The 16,886-nt window shown below is 39.9% G+C and overlaps 1 protein-coding gene across 27 annotated transcripts in view; it reads left to right on the top strand.

Annotated features, from left to right (window-relative positions):
- Nucleotides 1-16,886, top strand: part of DST (dystonin) — a 496,895-nt gene that overhangs the window by 227,870 nt on the left and 252,139 nt on the right. The window lies entirely within an intron of this gene.

Genomic DNA, 16,886 nt, shown 5'->3' with positions numbered 1-16,886 from the left:
GCTCTTGTTACCCAGGCTGGAGTGCAATGGCGCGATCTCGGCTCACCGCAACCTCCGTCTCCCGGGTTCAGGCAATTCTCCTGTCTCAGCCTCCTGAGTAGCTGGGATTACAGGCACGCGCCACCATGCCCAGCTAATTGTTTGTATTTTTAGTAGAGACGGGGTTTCACCATGTTGACCAGGATGGTCTCGATCTCTTGACCTTGTGATCCACCCGCCTCAGCCTCCCAAAGTGCTGGCATTACAGGCTTGAGCCACCGCGCCCGGCCGCAAATCAGGTTTTTATAAATGTGAAAAAGTAGTGGACAGCTTCAAGATTGTAAGGGATACATGGAAGAGCATGAAAGATTTTTTTTAAAGATAAATAGCAGATTGGGATGAAGAATTTATGAATTTTTTGTTGTCATGAAGACTAATGATTTAATGGTGCTAGATTCCTTAATTAAAAAAAAGTTGAGAATAACACTGTGCTTACTTTCGACAGGGCTGTATGCTGAACTTCAGGTATAACCAGGGCTGTATTTGAAATACAATTTTTAAGAAGTTTTCTGTTTTCATGCAGCGTGCCATTTATTGGAGATATTAAGTAAACACTTGTGAGATATTAAACAGTCATGTACAGCAGCGTATGATAAAGTGCCAGAATGAGTGGGCAAACAGTAAGGGTTTTAAGAGATCAGACCCTGGAGACTTGGGGTGACTCTGAGTAGTTTGGAACTGTGTCAGGGCAGGGAGGTTGACTTAAGCTAGGTGCAGAGGAGGGTTGGGGTCACAGGGAGGCAGGTGTGCTAGACTGCTGAGGCTTGCTAGAAGGCTGTCAGGTTGGACAGAAAAAGGTAAAGACAGAAAAGAAACAGATATGATCGGTTAGCCAAGGATGCTGTTGGAAGTTTTTGAGGACAAGAGTGAAGAATCCTACATTTCATACACAGACATTAGGGATCTAAACTATATTGTGAATTCTATGACATGTTTGACTGTCTTTTTTTATCGACATGGGAGCTCAGTAAGTCCTCGCTGGATGAGAAATCTGTAGGGAGGTGACTACTAGCTTAGCCCAGGGAATGAACTGTTCTTCCCTCTGCTTTGTAGCAGACACTTGAATGAAGTCAGGGAAGGCACACTTAATCATATCTACAGACAGGAAGAATATCCTTTGTAATAGATCAATTAACTTCATCCTCAAAGTAATTATAAAAGTCAGGCCTCTGGTCTCACCAAAAGGACAACATTTAACTATGAAAAATGTGAAGTTCTCCTCAAAGGTTTAAATAACCACCTGTAGGATGCAGAAGGGCTGTCATAGCAGTAATCCATGTGATAAGACTAGGGGTTGGTTGACTTCAGATTTACAACAGTGGTGCTGCTGAATGCTGTCTCAGGCTGTGTTAATAGAACTGAGGGTTCATAGCTTTTTTGTTATATGTAATTATGATGCCATTTTATATTAAGGACTTGATTATCTGTGGATTTTGATATCCTTGGGGCATCCTGGAACCAATTCCCCACAGATACTGAGGGACAATGGTAGTACTAGTTTCCTGTGACTTCTGTGACACATTTACACAAACTTGTAATCTTTTTCAAATAGGTAACATTCATAGTTTCCATGAATTAGGACTTGGTATGTTTGGAGCCGCCATTCAGCCTACCATATGTATGAATAGTTACAACTACCTGACATGAAACCCAGCAGTAGCTTCATGGGACAGGGCACTCCCTAGTCATCGTGGAGTTGCCACCAAAATCATGTGGACCTTGAGTTATAATCTATCAGAAATGAAAAAGAAATGATTGGTGTATTGGTAGGAAGGTGAACTAGGTGGTATCTAATATAATCTTCCAAGAGTAAGATTGTGTCATCAAATGACAATTTTGGATGACAAGATATTTGAAAGAACACTATTTTACTTATTTTAAGCTATTTGTTTGGAAATATTTGAAACTTTAAAAAGTTGCAAAAATAAAGTAGTATAAGGAACGCTGATACACTCTTTACCCAGATTGAGCTCTTGTTAATGTTTTACTGTGTTTGTTTTATTATTCTTTCTTCCCAGCTGTGTGTGTGTGTGTATGTGTGTGCTTTTTTATCTGAACAATTTGAGGGTAAGTTATATATACCATGGTCCTTTACTTCTAAATACTTCAATATGTATTTCCTAAGAATAAGGTTATTCTCTTTTGGACCACACAGTTAGCAACTTCATAAATTTATATTGGCACAATATTTTAATGTCTATATTTCAGTTTTGTTAGTTGATCTTTTACATCATCCTCTCTTCCTCCAGGGCAAGGACCAGTTCAGGGTCAGGTATTACATTTAGGTGTAATGTCTCTTTAACTTGCTTTATTTATTTAATTAATTTAGTATTTTTTTTGAGACAGTCTTGCTCTGTCACCCATCCTGGAGTGCAGTGGCATGATCTCGGCTCCCTGCAATCTTTCCCTCCCGGATTCAGGTGATTCTTGTGCCTCAGCCTCCTGAGCAGCTGGGATTACAGGGGTGAGCCACCACGCCCAGCTAATTTTTTACATTTTTTTAATAGAGATGAGGTTTCAATATGTTGGTCAGGCTGGTCTTCAACTCTGTTCTTTTTTTTCTTTTTTTTTTTTTTTTTTTGAGATGGAGTTTCGCTCTTGTTACCCAGGCTGGAGTGCAATGGCGCGATCTCGGCTCACCGCAACCTCCGCCTCCCAGGTTCAGGCAATTCTCCTGCCCCAGCCTCCTGAGTCGCTGGGATTACAGGCATGCGCCACCATGCCCAGCTAATTTTTCGTATTTTTAGTAGAGACGGGGTTTCACCATGTTGACCAGGATGGTCTTGATCTCTTGACCTCGTGATCTACCCGCCTCGGCCTCCCACAGTGCTGGGATTACAGGCTTGAGCCACCGCGCCCGGCCGCAACTCTGTTCTTAAATGATCCGCCTGCCTTGGTCTCCCTAAGTGTTGAGATTACAGATGTGAGCCACCACGCCTGGCCAACTTGCTTTAATTGGGAACAGTTTTATAGCCTATTGGCAGACTTTTATGAAATAGACATTTTTGAAGAATACAGAACACGAATTTATTTATTTAGAATGGAAAATGGATTAATGGAAAAATATCCTTTGAACTTAAAGTTATTTCATGACAAGAAGACACACTTGTCTTTTTTTCTTAGGAGGGTCATTTAAGTCATTACAGGTGATTTTAGTGTTTGTTGATAAAATTGTGAACTGTCTTTTCAAATTAAGAATACCAAAATTTTATTCAGTAATTCCTTCCAATAACTTTAGTTTTATCTTGTGGTCAGTTTATAGTTTTTCTTTTTCTTATTCCTTATTTATAATTACTACTACCACCACTATCAGTACCATTTATTGAGTGCTTATTACGTGCTTGACCCTGCACTAGATACATTACATATATTATCTGATTTAATCCTTACTTCCAGTGAGAAAACTGAGGCTCAGGCAGGATAAATTATCTGCCCAACATGAAGTAGCTAAAATGTTGGCAGAGCTGACATTTAGTCCTTTGTCCTTCCTGGCTCCACAGAAGAAGTATAGCATGCCATTGCATTATGCCACAGTAGGAAGACACAGAATCTTAAATCATCAAGAAGTAATGGAGACAGAGAAGTAGAAAGAAAGCAATATGCCAGGGCACATGGCCTCTTTGCTTTGCTGTAATTTCTTTCAGCATTCCCTCATATACTCTTTCTTGGCTGGTTTGCCCTGGCCCTCTTATGTAGCCCTGGCGCTCTTATGTAGCCATAAATTTCTATTTGCATTCTTCTTTAATCAGCGCACTATGCAAGCATTTAGAGATACAGATAAAACTATGCAAAGAAGCCAAGCAGCATTCCTGAAGGTCATTGTTTTAGCTGGAAAAGGGTAATTGCTAAGGCGTTTTCAAAAAAGAAAAAAAATTACACTTTGTTCAGTGGTGCCAACGTATTCTAAATCATGTTGTACAGATCTTCACCTTGGAAATGTATGCGTTCTGGGAACCCTGAAAATCTGAGACAGGTCTCAGTTAACTTAGTTTATTTTGCCAAGGTTGGGGACATGCACCCATGACACAGTCTCAGGTGGCCCTGACGATGTGTGCCCAAGGTGGTCGGGGCACAGCTTGGTTTTATACATTTTAGGGAGACATGAGACATCGATCAATATGTGTAAGATGTACATTGGTTCAGTCCAGAGAGGTGGGACTGCTCAAAGTGGGGAGGGTTTCCAGGTTATAGGTAGATAAGAGACAAATGATTGCATTCCTTTGAGTTTCTGGTTAGCCTTTGCAAAGGAGGCAATGAGATACGAATCTATCTCAGTGAGCAGAGGGGTGACTTTGAAAGAATGGGAGTCAGGTTTGCCCTAAGCAGTTGCCAGCTTCCTTTCCCTTTAGCTTGTAGTTTGGGGGCCCCAAGATTTATTTTTCTTTTGCAGTTCTGTGGTAGGAGGATTAAGGCAGAAGACTTGGTTTGTTATTTAAAACTAGCCTTTAAGCTGCATGAAGACAGGGTTATGTCTGTTATAAGAAACAATGCATCCACAGCAACTAGCATATTATCTGATACACTGCTGTTTTCCTCAGACGTTACTAAGGAATTTGATGTGTAATTAATGAATATGAAACTAAATAAAAGTTTTTTCCCTTCCTAGTAATATATAACATCTATGACCAAGAATTGAAAGGCTTGCTTTGGTAGGAGTGAGATAAACATTAGTCTGCAGGAAAAGAGAAATAAACTTAACGGTGACTTTATTCTTTTAAAGCTGAAAAGGCCTATATAATTATAGAAACTGAGGCCCCAAGTCCAACAGGTTGACCTGTGGGGCCCAACTTAGGATTCATTCTTCTGACTGCTTTCTGTGTTCTGTCCACTAGATAAACCAGTTTCTCCATTTATAGCTAGGTAGTAGGAAATTTACTCATTTTCATAGATGAGATTAATTTATTTGTCTAAAGTTGCTAATTAACTTTGCTGTACTTAATCACTGTTGTCCTCCTGTAGATGTAGCCAGGTTTCTTTGAAGGTCTAAGATATAATTTTCCATAGAATACAATATAAAACCCCATTTCCAGGCTCTAGTGAGGGTTTACCATATTGCAAACTTGAGGGAGAATTCAGAGACTAGTTTTGAAAGGGGCGAACAGAGGAAGACAAATAGCAAAGGAAATGAAACGTGTAATCCTGGAAGTAGAAGGCCATTTTTTTTCCAGGGAAGGAGTTGGACTTGCTGAGGAGTTTGGAAGTAGAGTCATTTGATCTTAATATAATATAGAATAAATTACTGTGTTGTGAAAATTTAAGAGGGCTGGCTGACTTCAAAGGGAGGCCACTGAAGCTGGGAAAACAACTGCATACTTCTAAAAGCATTGAAATTCGTACCAGACTGGATGGCACAGTGCTGTTGATGTACAGTGTTAATATATTCTGATGCTGTTGCTTGCTTAAATAAATTTCTATCAAAAAATTTCAAGTACTCTTGTTTGTGATTTTAAAAAAACTCTCAGGAGACTGAGGCAGGAGAATCGCTTGAACCTGGGAGGCGGAGTTTGCAGTGAGCTGAGATCGTGCCATTGCACTGCAGCCTGGGCACCAAGAACAAAACTCTGTCTCTTAAAAAACAAAAAAACAAAAAAACAACCACAAACTCTGCTGGAAAATCCACTAGGTTTAAAATTTAAGGAACCCATGGCATTCATTAATAAGTCAGTTTTGGCTGCTATATATGTATAGAGTTCTTAACATATGAATGGGAGCTTTCATAAGTCATTTTTAGTGGCCTCAAATTGCATTTCCCTACATGGGTGAAACATGTTGCAATGCAGAACAAGAACTGGTCTTGTTCTCAGGCTAGCCCTCTAGATCTTATTTAATGCATATCCTAGCTTACAGATGTCAAATTAAGTGCTTAAGAAGCCATATACTGGCCGGGCGGGCACAGTGGCTCAAGCCTGTAATCCCAGCACTTTGGGAGGCTGAGGTGGGCGGATCACCTGAAGTGGGGAGTTTGAGACCAGCCTGACCAACATGGAGAAACCCTGGAAACCCTGTCTCTACTAAAAATAAAAAGTTAGCCGAGCATGGTGGTTGCATACCTGTAATCCCCACTACTCGGGAGGCTGAGTCAGGAGTATCGTTTGAACCCAGGAGGCGGAGGTTGCGATGAGCTGAGATTGCACCATTGCACTCCAACCTGGACAACAAGAGTGAAACTTGATCTCAAAAAAAAAAAAACAAAAAAACAAAAAAGAAAACAAGAATCCATACACTAGAGGAGAAAGAGTGGTTCCCTCCTTTCATTCCCAAATAGATTTGAATTTCAAACCACCTAACTCCTTTTCTTTGTCCATTCCTTATAATCCCTCTCTTCTACCCAGGGCCCAGTGGATGTGTGTGTCCTCCTGAGGCACTCTCTTTTCCAGAGTGTTCATGTTTCATGTTGGACTCCCAGAACAGCTGATTTTAGCTAGGGTCATGAAGAAAGACTGATGGGAACCTCATTCACCGTAGTCTATGAATAATAGAGCACATTAGCTATCCTACTGGAAAATAAATCTCCAGTGGAATGTCAAACAGATTCAAGAAGAGAAGTCAGCTGTACATAGGAAGGTAAACAGGGTAGGAAGCTAGACATTCCTGGAGTCTGCCTCAGTGGTTAGTTATTCTAAGATATTCCTACTTTTTGCAACATCTTCTCTCATTGTACTTTGGGACCCAGGGTAGGTGGCACAGTGTGGTGGCCAAGAGCACAGGCCCTGGACTGAGTTGCTTAGACTCACATCTTTCCTCAACTATTTTCTAGTGGTATGCCTTTGAACCTTTCTAGGCCTTAGTTTTCTCATTTGTGAAACAGATAAGAATAGTGCCCTCCTCCTAGGGTTATGATAGATATTACGTACAATAATGTACATAAAATTTTGAACACAGTGCTTGTTACACAGTGTGTGTGTGTGTGTGTGTGTGTGTGTGTGTGTGTAACACAGGCTGTTATATATCTTTATAGACCCTTAAGATTGTCTAAAAGCTTCAGATTTGTTCCCATCTTCTGTAACAGTAGCTTGTGGTCCTGATTGCTTTTTTATGTGTTTGAGCCGTGATACTGCATATAGATTGAAAAGAGAAGAGTGCCTGTGATATGCAGCCATGGTGGTTTTATAGTAATATTACAGTGATGCATGCCAGTTAACCAGTGAGCTCTAAATAAGGAATGTATTTTCCATGGTCTGGCCAAGAACCACTCTAACACCAGTTTTCCCCCCTTGCATGGATATGACAGTGTGAGGTGAGATGCTGTGAGTGCATGGCAGACAACCATTTGGATTATTTGTGAACCATCGTATCACTAGTTGAGTTTAGCCTAGATAAGATAATTTGCAGAGCAGTAGCCCAATAGAGTCATAGCCACAACATAATATTTCAGCCTCCTGCCTGAGCCGAGATTCTAGCACTTAGGTTTTCTGCAAGAGCATTAGCAGCCTTCCAGTTTTATTATTATTTTTAAACTAACAAACTCAGCAGTTTGAATCTCCAAACACCAGTACTACCTACTGAATTCTTGGAAAATAGTGTAAAAATTTCTGATCTTAGATTTCAGTACAGTTATACCAGAAGGACATAGCCTCAGTATCCATGCATATTCTAAAAGTAGCAATGATGCCTGTAGAGCTATTGTCTGAGCTAATGAGTTTTAATATTATCCTTTCTTTTTACCTCAGTTTGTTATTGCTCCCAAATGTCTTTTTTTTTGTTGTTTTTTTTCTTTTTTAGGTGAAGTTTCACTCTTATTACCCAGGCTGGAGTGCAGTGGCACAATCTCGGCTCACTGCAACCTCTGCCTCCTGGGTTCAAGTGATTCTCCTGACTCAGCCTCCCAAGTAGCTGGGATTACAGGCATATGCCACCATGCCCTGCTAAGTTTGTATTTTTAGTAGAGACGGGGTTTCTCCATGTTGGTCAGGCTGGTCTTGAACTCCCAATCTCAGGTGATCTGCCCACCTCGGCCTCCCAAAGTGCTGGGATTACAGGCATGAGCCACCTTGCCCAGTCTCCCAAATGTCTTAAACATCTAACTTTATTTATTTATTTATTTTTTTTGAGATGGAGTCTCGCTCTGTCACCAAGTTGGAGTGCAGTGGCACAATCTTGGCTCACCGCAACCTCTGCCTCCTGGGTTCAAGCGATTCCCCTGCCTCAGCCTCCTGAGTAGCTAGGACTCCAGGCATCTGCCAACACACCTGGCTAACTTTAATTTTACATTAACTTAAAAAACTTAAGAAACCACATTTATGGATACTTTGATTTTACTGAGCAGTGTATACAATAGAACAGTTTTAGCATGTCTTCCAGGTTGCTAAATATAATTCAAATTTAATTTCTGATTAATACTTTCTTAATTTTAAAATTAATCTTCCAGTGTTGACAAGATGAAATAAAAACATGTTTTTTTGGAAGAAAAATAGCAGTTTTCAAATCAGGTTCCCAGGAACACCAGTGTTATGGGATACCCTGGGTTCAGGGAGCAGGGGAGGTAGGTTTCATTTGCCAAAAGAATTTGGAAAGTAACATTTCCTGGTTGAAGAGATTTATGGTACGTATTAGCATATTAAAAGAGAAAATTCTGTGGGAGAGAACCTGTTTAATCCAGTGCTTCCCAATTCACTTGATTTTGGATTCCTTTGTCAAAGAATGTCTATTAAGCTCCCTTTGGGAAATCCTGCAGTAGGGTTTTAAAGTGAGTGCTTTCAGGCAAATTTAATTAATTTTGTATTAATTCGAGTTACAGATCTGGATGAGGCCTAATTTGGTGGTCATTGCAGAAATGTTTTCTCATAGCCCTTCTTATAGGTCAGTTCTGTTCTTTTCTTTTCTTTCTTCTTTTCTTTTTTTTTTTTTTTTTGAGATGGAGTTTCAATCTTCTTGCCCAGGCTGGAGTGCAACGGCGCAGTCTCGGCTCGCTGCAACCTCTGTTCTGCCTCCTGGGTTCAAGCGATTTTCCTGTCTCAGCCTCCCAGGTAGCTGGGATTACAGGCATGTGTGACCATACCTCCTAATTTTGTAGTTTTAGTAGAGACAGGGTTTCTCCATGTTGGTCAGGCTGGTCTTGAACTCCTGACCTCAGGTGATTCATCCGCCTTGATCTCCTAAAGTGCTGGGATTACAGGTGTGAGCCACCCCAACCAATTATTTTCTAATTTAGGAAAGACTTACCCTTCCGTTCACTTGAATTATAACTGAGCTGTTTCTTTAATTGTCTAAAATGTTTATACCTATTTATGTTGGGCCAGCCCTCCAGAATGATATAAGATGTATATGGCAGCTCTTAAATACCTGAAGATACTATTTTGTCCTGCTTCATTGCTTTTTTCTCTTGACTTGTCAATCAGATAGTTCCATTTCCTTTATTTTATTCTCATGTGATAAGATTTTCTATCGGCTGGGTGTGGTGGCTCACGCCTGTAATCCAAGCACTTTGGAGGCCAAGGCGGGCAGATCACCTGAGGTTGGGAGTTCAAGACCAGCCTGTCCAACATGGTGAAACCCCGTCTTAAAAAAAAAAAAAATTTTTTTTCTATTGTACATTTCTTTTTCTAATGTATTCTCTTTCAGTTTTTATGTTTGAAATTATTAAGTCTATTGAGTTGAAGACAGAAAATGAGTTGCAGCAAAGTCTACCGTGTAATCAGAGCTATACAATACCCAGAGCATGGACAAAAGTTACCTGTTATGATCTCAACTATGTTTACATTATCTTTTACCTTCCACCTCCCTACCTTTGTGCATGTTCAGCTATTTACGTATTTACTTACCTTTATAGTGGCTTTTTGTTTCTACATTGTAGGATAATTCCTTTAGTCTTAACTACTTTAAAGTTTTTTTGTAAAAAGAACATGTACTACTTTTATTGTCAAAAAAGAACAAGGTAATGTTACTTTGTAAAAACTTAGTCATTCCCACTCTTAATTTGCCAGGGCAAGGCAATTGGATAATTCATCTCTTTTAAAGGAGTTAGAGACTGGTAATGACTAATGTGCAACTCCTCCTAAGCGTATTTGCATCCTAACTAAGGAGCCCTTAGACAGGGATCTACAAACTATGGCCTGTGGACCAAATCCAGCCACAGCTTTTTGTTTGGTACTGTCCTTGAGCTAAGAATATGTTTTACATTTTTAAGTAATTGAAACCAAAAGAAGAAGAATATTTTGTGACACCTGAAAATTATATGAAACCTAAAATTCAGTCAATACAATAAAATTGTATTGACTCAGCCACACCCATTCATTTATGTGTGGTTACATACGATAAGGCCCTCCAAGCCAAAAATACTGTCTGGCCTTGTATTGAAAAAGGTTTCTGACCTCTGCCTTAGGGTAAGGTTTTCTATATATTTAAGGGAAAGTTTTGTGTATATTCACTTGAGTGGTGAAGACAGGATGGCCTTCTGTATTTTCTCTGAAGCCATTTATGACGGTGGCTTTCCTTTTCTGTGATTTTGTACCATAACTCCTTTTCTGAATGAGCTTTTCTCTTTGATTTATTTAACAAAATGGTGTTTGAATGGGCCAATTCAGTATATTGCTTTACTACTTAGGCGAAATTTTATTTCTGTGATAATTCTCTTCCAGGAAAGATGTGGTCGTGAGTGATGCTCTCATTGCAAATTCAACTTCCAGATAAGAGTTCACTTACATGTGTGTCAACGTTGAAGCCTGTGCTAATGTAAAACTGAGGAAGTGTCTCCTTTATCCCTCAAATTGACCTGTTTCCTAACTAGACTACTTGGTAACCTTTTACACATGACTTTCCATTTGCTTTTTGCTCTCTTTAAATATAACCTCTTCTTTGGTCTAGATTAAGGATTTCATAGCGGTTCACACTGACAGATTTTCCTTATTTATTAGTATTATGATCAGTCCTTTCACTTACTTATTTTTGATGATCTTTAGAACTATTTTTCAATAAATGCAAATTATACATCCCTGTAAGTGTCTTTCATTTGTATGTACTGACCCATATTAGAACAGTCTAACATTCTGTCATACATTCTGGGAACCATGATTAATTTTTGTTGAATTTTGACAGTTACAAACATTTTTCATGTGTGAACATTGCTGCCACTCCATTTTTCAAAAGGAATGTGTCTAAAATATTTTTTTAAATCTCAGCTTTATTAAGATAATTTACATATTATGAAAATCATTTAAGTGTTTAATTGAACAATTTTTAGTAAATTTACAGAATTGTGTAACTATTACCATGGCCTAATTTTAGAACGGTTTCCTCATTCCAAAAAGAAACCTTGTACCCATTTGTCCTGTTTCTCCCCTGCTCTCAGCTGTAGACAACCAGTGATAATGTTTCCATATCAGTGGACTTGTCTTGTCTGGATATTTCACATAAACAGAGTTATATATGTTATTTTCTGTCTGGTTTCTTTTACTTAGCATAATGTTTTTGTGATTCATCCACGCAGTGGTATATATCTTCGTTCATTCCCTTCTGTTGTCAAGTAGTGTTCCATTCTATAGCTAGATCACATTTTATGTGTCCACTTAACAGTTGAATTTTTCTGCTTTTTGACTCGTGTGAACAATGCTGCTGTAAACTGAATGTGCAAGACTTTGTGTAGATACATGTTTTTATTTCTTTTGTACATTTCCCTAGAAATGGAATTGTTGGGTCATATGGTAGATCTAGTTTAACATTTTAAGAAACTACCAAACTGTTTTCCAAAGTGATTGCATCATTTCATCTTTCCACTAGCAGTGTGTAAGGATTCTGATTTATTTACATTCTTGTTAACACTTGACATTGTGTATCTTTGATTAGTGCTAGCTCATTGTAATTTAAATTTTGCTGATGACTAATAATGTTGTGCATCTTTTCATGTGCTTTTTGGCCATTTGTGTACACTCTTTGGTGAAATGTCTGTTCAGATCTTTGCCTATTTTTGTTTTTTGAGATGAGGTCTTGCTCTGTCACCTAGGATACAGTGGCATGATCACAGCTCATTGCAGCCTCAAACTCCCACTGTAGCCTCCCAAGTAGTTAGAGCTACAGGCACACACCAGCACACCCTACTATTTAAATTTTCTTTTTTAAAGACAAGCCTTCACTGTATTGCCCAGGCTGGTCTCAAACACTTCTCCCACCCAAGCCTCCTGAGTGTAACTGCTCAGTGGACTCCTTGCTTGCTGCCTAGATAGAGCCTATTTATCAAGGCAGGGGAATTGCAATAGAGAAAGAGCTTTATACATGTAAAGCCAGCAAAACAGAAGACTGGTGTTTTATTATTACTCAAATCAGTCTTTCCCAAAATTCAGAGGCTTGGAGTATTCAAGGATAGCTTGGGAGAAGAGAAGGGAGTTGGATAGGCAATGGTTGCTTGCTGCTGATTGGCTGAAGGGCTATCATAGGGCTGTTGGAAATGGTACTTATGAACCTGTGAACCTGTGTGACTTCTGGCTGGAGCCACAGTAGTAATTGGTGCGTTCAGGTAGAGCCGGCAGTTGTCAGATATGCAAAAAGCCTGAAAAGATTATCTGAAAAGGCTATCTTAGGTTCTGCAATAGTGATGCTATTTGCAGGAGTAATTGGGGAAGCTGCATATCTTGTATCCTCTGGAATAATGGTAGGTAATCATTTATGTCTGTACCTTAGCAGAATTTAGGCTCCTCTCACCCCTAAGTCTGGTGGTCTCTCTTTAGCTTTACAAAGTCGGTTGAATTTGGGGGAATGGCTATTAGCATTTAAACCAGGGGTCCCCAACCCCTGGACTACAGAACAGTTTTGGTCTGTGGCTTTTTAGGAACGAGGGCCACGAAGCAGGAAGTGAGTGGTGGGCAAACAAGCATTTTCACCTGAGCCCCACCTCCTGTCAGATCAGCAGTGCCATTAGATTCTCCTAAGAGTGTAAACCCTATTGTGAACTGCACTTAAAAGGGATCTAGGTTGCACACTCCTTAGGAGAATCTAATACCTGATGATCTTAAGTGGAACAGTTTCATCCTGAAACCATCCCCCAATCTATGGAAAAATTGTCTCCCAAGAAATCAGTCCCAGGTGTCAAAACTGTAGGGGACCACTGATTTAAACTGTAAACTAAATGTGTCCCAAAGTTAGCTTGGTCCAAGTTCAGGAATAATTAAGGGCAGTTTGAAGGCTGGACTGCCTAGTTTTGTGGGGATTGGTTAGATCAGATCTCTTCCAGTACTATAATGTTCTCACTCATACAATTTTCCCAAAGGCAGTTTCATGAGTAGCTGGGATTACAGTTGTGAGCCATCGCCCCCAGTTCTGTTTGCCTATGTTTAGATTGGGTTTAAATGCACTTATTGTTGAGTTTTTTAAAAAATCACGTATGCTTTTGGTATCATATATTAGAAATCTTTGCCTAACCCAAGGCTATAAAGATTTACTGCCATGATTTTATCTAACAATTGTGGAGTTTTGGCTGTTACCTCTAAGTCTGTGATTCATTTTGTGGAAAAGGTTCATACCAATGCTTTTGTATGAGGATATTCAGTTTCCCCAGCATCATTTGCTGAAAAAACTATCCTTCTTTTGTCAAATACCAGCTGTCCATAAATGTACGGGCCTATTTCTGTACTCTCTGTTATGTTCCATTGCTCTATATATTTATTTTTATTGAAAGTGTTTTGTTTTATGATTCATTATTAAGTCTTGAAATTTGATTTATTTAGACACTTTCCAGCCAGTCATTTACCAAACTAATTAGATGGGTAAGGGTTATAGGGGTGGAGGGCAAGCTTCCGTTTTGCCCTCTTTGAAGATTTGCTGAAATGCTGACAACAGACAGATTCATGGGAGAAAAAGGCATACAGATTTATTTACATATGCATAGACTTGGAAATCCAGCAACTGTGAGACTCAAAGAAGGGCTAAATGGTTGGGGCTTATGTACCCTCTTCACAGATTAGAGGGAATTGGGGAGGTTGTAGGAAATTTTAGAAGGGCAGCAGATGGTTTTCAGGGGAAATGGATGAGCCCAGAGAACAATGGCCTGGGACAAAGTTCCTCTGAGCTCTGGGGGAGCTGCTAGGAAGGTGAAGGGCAAAACTTGAACTGTGAATAACATTTGTCTTGTTATTCAGATAAAGTCTTTTAGGTAGTCTGTCTCAGTAGCCCTCAGAAGAGTAGATGAAAAGTCTGTCTGGGCATGGTGATGACTTTTAATCTCATCTCTTTTCTGTGGCTAATTTATCCTGTTATTTGTTGAAACTCCTAGAGAGAGGTCTTAAAGCAATTGCATTTCTTTTGGACAGAAATTTCCCTAGTCAGATAAGGAAAAATTCCAGAGAGCCTCCCCTCCCTGCCCTTGATGAGAAGTGGGAGAGAAACAAGAGAAGGTTAGAAAGTTAGGCACCTTGTAAGGACTTCCAATTTCTTCTGTTCAACGTGCTCAGCATGCCAGAGTACCATACTTTGGAGGTGTCATTCTCTGCACCCTAATAGGGGAAATACTTAGGAGGTTTGGCATGCAGAAGTGGACATTTCTCTTCAATGTGTTAGTAATTCAGAAGCAATTTACTTAGCTCCAACTGTGTGGCAGGACCTGATGCCAGGCACTAATTCCGATAGATGCCATGATGGGCCTTGGGGCAAAAACACATCCCCTGCTAGGAAGTCATTTGATGGGATTTGTGAATCCATTTCCTGTTTTTTCCCCATGATCGGGCAGCCATTCAAGAGCCCACAGCTGAGTGCATGGCTAAGGTCAAATGCAAAGTGTAGGTGACTAATCTTTTATTTATTCAACAAAAGTTCTTTGAATATCTGCTGTATGAAAGACATTGTGCCAGGCATTAAGCATTTGCAGTGTAGACCCAAGACAGAGTCCTGTCTTTTTGAGGAAATTATTAATACGTTTATTTATATTGTCTACATAAAACAATTCTATAAGTAAATGATGATCGGTGTACTGGTGTAATCCACTCTGTAGTGCAGAGGAGGGAAACCATCACTGCCTGGTTGACATTAGAACTTGACCTAGGAGGAAAAGTAAGATTTCAGTAACTAGAGGAGGAGTGGGGACAGGAAAGCATTTCAGGTAGAAGGAATACTGAGTATCAAAAGAGTAATATGACAGCAGAGGTTTTAGAATGTGACCTCAAATATTCAGCAGACATTTTGTTTCAAAGTCTGTCCTAGCCTTCAGGAATGGACATGAAGCTCTGGTTAGGGCACTGGGACCTGAGCATCTTGTAGTAAACCCTCAGCTGTCATGTGGCTCACTTTCAGAAGTGTGGCCTCTGATTTGCTAGGTGTTACCTGGCTCTACCTTGCTCTTGGTGAAACTTGTCACTTTAAAAGAGAGGGTGCTCAGACGGGCTGGAGAGAAAATAACTTCCACTTAGATTTAAGCTTTAGTAAGAGACATAAATGCAGTTCCTCTTCTGTGACACTGGGCTTTTACAACTGGGAAAACTAGTTTTTGAGTATCTGTGGTCCAGAGATCTCTGCTGAGTAGACTAGAATCTGGAAATTTGACAAACTTATGATGTCATTTAGGAAGTAATCACTTTGAAACTTTTAATCCTCCTACAGAAAGTATATTTCTGTTGCAGAGATTAATTTAACAAGAGTATATATGGCATCTGTCAAATTTTTAATTAAGCAATTAAAATAAAAGAATAAACCTGTATTTATAATTCCATTCCAAACATATCAGTTTCCCAGATGTGATTTTGAGTGATTTTATTTTAGAAAAATATGAACCCTGGTACTGGGGACCTGGAGTGTCATCTGGATATAAGGAAACATTCTTTGACAGGGAAGAGGTGTTAAGCATCAGAATGGATTGTAGCAGAGGCAGTGGTATCTCATCATCTGGGGTGTCTTTAAAAATAGTTTTAGTGTTCCTCCCCTTGTGTCAGTTGTCTTGATCGTAATCCTCGGTTATTTCAAAGGTTTAATGAAGAGGATGCAACCAGTTGTTCTCAGTTGTTTATTTGCAAGGACTGGTGGAAATGGGCTTATGTTTAAAGAGGAGTGAATTAGTTTGCATATGAAGTACCTGAAAGTATCAGAGTATTGTGAAAACCTTAAAACTATAAAATATGCTGTGAAGAGATCCCTAGATTTTCTTTTTCTTTTTTTTTGAGACGGAGTTTCACTCTTGTTACCCAGGCTGGAGTGCAATGGCGTGATCTCGGCTCACCGCAACCTCCGTCTCCTGGGTTCAGGCAATTCTCCTGCCTCAGCCTCCTGAGTAGCTGGGATTACAGGCACGCGCCACCATGCCCAGCTAATTTTTTGTATTTTTAGTAGAGACGGGGTTTCACCATGTTGACCAGGATGGTCTCGATCTCTTGACCTCGTGATCCACCCGCCTTGGCCTCCCAAAGTGCTGGGATTACAGGCTTGAGCCATCGCGCCCGGCCGAGATCCCTAGATTTTCTAAACCTTGAGACTTGAAAAAAAGAGATGAAGTAATCACTTGTGTCGTGCCTATCTTAATCTCTCACCCTAGCAAATAATGCTCTGAAAGGGACACCAGGAAGTGCTCATGATGGCATGACCAGAAGGTATCTGCACTCCTGACTGGCTGCACCTTTCTTGGAGCTGTATCTATCAGTGGATTCTGTTGCTTGCCCAGCACTAACCTCGTTCTATGAGGACCTTGCTTCCTCCCGAGTCTTTAGCCTGACTTATGTTGTGAACAGTCCAGCAAGTGGCTTACTGTTTGGGTAAGGACAGAGCTGTGTAAGACATCATCCAGGAAGTAGATGAAGTTAATTTTTGAGGTTTAGGTAGTTCTTTGATGTGTGTGTGTGTGTGTGTGTGTGTGTGTGTGTGTGTGTGTGTGTGTATGTTGACATTATGGCTATTTTTTCTTTTTTTTTTTCTGAGGTGGAGTCTCGCTCTGTCCCCCA

The sequence above is a fragment of the Sapajus apella genome, unplaced genomic scaffold, assembly GCF_009761245.1.
Source record: "Sapajus apella isolate SASKATOON/1434 unplaced genomic scaffold, GSC_monkey_1.0 scaffold41, whole genome shotgun sequence".
Taxonomy (NCBI): domain Eukaryota; kingdom Metazoa; phylum Chordata; class Mammalia; order Primates; family Cebidae; genus Sapajus; species Sapajus apella.
The sequence above is the reverse complement of the archived record's forward strand: the minus strand, read 5'-3'. Positions and strand labels throughout refer to the sequence as shown.